This window comes from Sorghum bicolor, chromosome 5 (assembly GCF_000003195.3).
Source record: "Sorghum bicolor cultivar BTx623 chromosome 5, Sorghum_bicolor_NCBIv3, whole genome shotgun sequence".
Classification (NCBI taxonomy): Eukaryota; Viridiplantae; Streptophyta; class Magnoliopsida; order Poales; family Poaceae; genus Sorghum; species Sorghum bicolor.
The window spans coordinates 24,097,078-24,101,583 of NC_012874.2; the positions used below are offsets into that span (position 1 = coordinate 24,097,078).

The window sequence follows — 4,506 nt, forward strand, 5'->3', positions numbered from 1 at the left end:
ACTTTTGTATTGTTGTTCAATTTTCTAAATAATTATTTAAGTGATAAATAATTATTTACTCTATTAAATTACTTTGTTAAACTAATGCCATATAAGGGTGTACCGGTCCTTGGCAAAACAATCTGCACTCACATAACAAAACGAATAAATATATACTTCTCATTCACGTAACAATCCACACTCCTAACTTTAATTTGGCCAAATCATGCACGTATGGAGCATCACAACAATCTCTGGAAGTAGTAATAATCTATATATAGCCTACCCTCTTTTATATACAAATAAAAGGAGGCAACATTATTCTCATGGCTGCCGACAATTCCCTCAAGTCTCTTTCATGCAAGAAACAATAGCCATATGTCCTCTCCTCTCCTTTCTATTTCTGACCGAGTCACCGGGCAACCCTCTTCTCCCTCCGTTCTCTCGGATGGTGAGCATTGATCATGCATAGAGATGAGGCCGTGGTCAGCCACGACCCATTCTTCTCGCGCATGCCGAAGCCGCCCTCGCACGCCCGCGCAACCCGCAGCGCATGCCCGCGCCTCCGTGCGATGCGCACTGCCGCGCGACCTCGCCCAGCCGCACAACCCGTTCGCGCTCTGCTCCGCGCGCACCCGCGAACCCCGCGCACCGACACGCATGCACCCGCTCTGCCGCTTGCGCCGCGCGCGCCACTCCCCGCACGACCCGCACCCAAGGACCGAGCCCGGCCAACCGCACCGCGCCGCCAAGCTCATAAAAGGCCTCCCACGATGCTGCACCCCGCACCTGTGCCACCACCCCGCCACGCCACGATGCACCGCTCCTGATCGTGCCACCGACGCCCTGCCGACGCCGCGCACACAGCCTGCCGCATGCCGCCGTCAACCCCGCGCCGCGTGACCTCTCCTCACCGAGCACCCACACGCCGCCACCACACCGCCGTCGTGCACACCGGAGCCGCCCTCGCCGCCCGCCATGGTCCTCGGAGCATCATCGTCGGCGAGCCACTTTGTTGCAGGGTGAGAACGCGCCCCCTTCTTCTCTCCCTCTGCTTGGACCGCCGCCGTCGCGCGCCGGGTCCGCTTCGTGCGCCGCCGCCACGCGCGCCCCGCACACGCCGCCGCCGCTCTACCCCGTGTTGCAAAGAGGCCGGATGGGCCGAGCATGGCCAGGCCCAGCTCGCCCGAGAGGAGAAAGGCCACATGGGCCTTGTTTCCCGTCCAGGCCCACTTTCACCCGGGCCGGCCTGAGAAGAGAAAGCCGCACGTGCCTTGTCCCTAGGTTTCGGCCCCCGCATAGTCCACAGAGAGGAGAATTTCCTTTTTCCTTTTGTAAATATAATAAACCTTTAGAAAATCATAACTCACTCATTTTAATTCCAAATGAAGTGGTTCAAATTGCATTGGGTTCGTCTCGACAGGATCTACACAATAGATCTAAAGTCCACCAACTTTTCATTATTTAATTTTAAGGTTTTATTTAATACATTAGACAAATGTCAGATATCGTAGAAAATTCATATCTCGATCATACGAACTCCGAATGTTGCACAAACATCAAAATTTATATAAAATAAATTTCTACTTGATGATAAACTTCTTGTGTGCATTTGGATCTTTTCGCTGTTATTCGTTCTTTGTGCTCATTTATAGGGGTCGCTTCCGCGACCAATAATCTACGTGTAGAGTCGGAGGAGGATCGGACTGACGAGGACCGTGAGTATCGGGAGGAGTTAGGCGACGACTACTCCGAAGGTGCCACATCCCACCCACTTTTGTAGATCCCATTACGCATTGCAAATATTAGAATTGCTAGTGCTTTATATTTCTGTTGATATAACTGTTGTTATAGGGTTGCATAGTAGATTTACTATTCTTGTACCCTACCTTGTTTTACCTATCACCCTGCTCACCCGCTGAGAGATTAGACACACGCTTTTATTATATTTCTACTATATCTATATTCTTCGGCTTATATCGATGATGTGACGCCGATGGTGAACCTAAGGGGATGGTTTCGCTTGGGAAGTCGAGCCGAGTGATCGTGTTGGACCTGGGGCTTATGGTGAGGATGTGTGGTGGTCTTGGTGTGTGTCTTGGGTGTGTGAAGGGTGAGGGTTGAGTCGACCAGGCTGGGATCTACGACGAGCCAGTGGGGCGAGTATGCCGTGGAATGAACTGGACATTCCTGTTGGATATACCTGTGGCGGGTAATTATGCGGTGGAGATGTGTGTGAGGTGAACCCGGTATAAGTCTCCGGCGCGAGGAGCTTCGGGTGGAGGTGCTGTGGTGGCCCATTAAATGGAAAACCCTGATGAAGATATTCCAGTTTGGTCAAGCTTAAGGACTGACAGTGCTGGTAACCGTATCATAGGAATCCTTACTTCCCACTCGCTTCCCATGGGGGGGAGACGACCGAACCACCGGGTAGGGTGATGCCAGTACTACTAGGAGAGGATGTGTTAGGGAGGTACGGGCAGGTTGGTCTCACACCCTCCCGAGACGATCATGGCTCCCTATTCGGGACAGGGGACATGACTTCACAGTTTCAGCCACTCCAGGTGGGGTGCTCCAGGGTTGAGAGGTAGAGTGGCATTGTCCTAGGACGGCAGGCGCCCGGAATCAGCCTAGTTGGTGACGGCCAGCGATGAAGGAAGATCTTGTGGATTAGTAAAACCTCTACAGAGTGTATGGTTGATCGATCGATACGTATGCCGTTCTTTCGGCTATGGACCTTTCCTGTGTTCTGCTTTCACTAGACTAGAGAGTGGAGTGTTCTATCTTCCCCGAGAGATACTTCCGGCCGCGAGCCATAGGTCGAGGGCTGCGGGCCGCTGAGACACGTCGAGTGGGAGTTGGCATGTCGACCTGAGTGTGGGTTATGTTGGTGTGTGTGATGGAGATGGATATGGTATGGTTTGGGATGGTATGGAATGGAGGGTGATGGATGGTGTATGGGTTTGGGTTGTGTTAAAACTTGACTATTACTATATTTAAAACTTGATTACTATTGCATAGGAAAAACTAGAGCCCCATTTAGGCCTCTTCAATTTACCTTATTTGCACCCAGTTCCACAAAGCAAGCGCATAGGGTGGGAGTGGCCAGTACAAATCGTACTAATACTTTGGCATACAGGTTCTTATGATTCCGAGGGATATAGCGACTAGGGGATTCGTGCCTTCGCTCAAGTCAATGGAGTTTCTACCTTCCGCATCTATCGAGCTGTTCCGGTTGATAATATAGATTTTGTTTCTGCCATGTGGCAATGTAATAATGTAATACTCTTTACTCTTAATGCTTTTGTACGATGTATGGATGACGATTATCAACTGGAATTGGGTAATTTGATTGTCGGTGTTTTCCCCGCGGGGGGTCACACCAACGAGTAAATTTGTATGCGTGCTCCCTTTCCCATATGGTAATGCAAGAAGACACAGAGATTTATCCTGGTTCGGGCAAGAGAAGGCCCTACGTCCAGCGGGGAGGGGGAGAGTTTGTATTATCTTGCACCTAAGTGCTTGTACTGGGGTGAATACAAGCGTGGTATGAAGTGTGAAGCTCTACTACGTATGAGCGTGGCGTTGTCCCGTGTCTCTTCCCGGGTCTCTCCTTTTATAGTTCCAAGGGGAGACCTAGGGTACATGTGTAGGTGTCAGAGTAGGAGTCAACAGTAGCATGGAGCGCTGACCTACTCGAGGCTTCCGTACAGGCATGGCCTCGAACCGTCCCATCTTGATAGCCTAGTGATGATTACGCGTGCCCCTGCATTCTGCTCTGCGCGCCGTCTTGGATTGGTTTGACAGATGCACGCTTATATGGCTCGGCGGCAAATCCGGCGGAGCGGTTACGGCGTGGTCAGTCGACGCCCGACTCGTCTCCAGGAAGGATCCTGGTGAAGTCAAGGGTCGGACGCCGTACGAGGTGTCGATATCTGGAGCGCTGACCTTGGGTGTCTCGAGGGGGTCCCGATTAGACGTTCCGTCCTTGTTTCCCGCGTCCTGACATGCCCTGGGTCGTTCGGTGGGAAGGCTGCAAAAAGAACGATGGGACAGAAGCCTGTTCCCTATCACGCCTCCCGTGACCCGTGTGTTAGGTGGGGAAGCGTCAGGTGCATTAAATGCCGTGGCTCTCGTGCGCGCGTCAGGCGGCGGACAGTGTCCTTGCGCTCGACACCTCTCGGTTCGCTCGAGCCCGCTTCCGTATTCGACGACAGTTGTCGCTCGAGCCCTGATCGATTCGCTCGACGCTATTTCCGTCTTCGAGGCTGCGGCCGTCGATGGCCGCGCGTGTGAGCGGACGGAGCGTCGAATCGAGGAGCTAGTTTTATGTACGGATGGTCTCGTTATACGCATTGGTGAGGGTACCCCTTGTTGATACCCTCGACAGTAGCCCCCGAGTCTTCATTCGAGCGCTGGCGCTCGAGTGGAGACTTTCGCTTTTACGGTCGAGCTTCCGCGGGGGCGCGCGAGCGACCCCGCGGGGGTAGCCCCCGAGCCGTTGAGGGAGTATTTAACTCCTTCGAG

General features: G+C 52.8%; 1 long non-coding RNA gene across 2 annotated transcripts; it reads left to right on the forward strand.

Annotated features, from left to right (window-relative positions):
• On the forward strand, positions 789 to 3,405 carry LOC110435295. Of its 2 annotated transcripts, none has more exons than XR_002452920.1 (3): positions 789 to 1,001; positions 1,635 to 1,736; positions 3,119 to 3,405. It is a non-coding gene; the product is annotated as an uncharacterized LOC110435295 (long non-coding RNA). The 2 variants fall into 2 exon arrangements; XR_002452921.1 differs by having other exon boundaries at positions 1,668 to 1,736.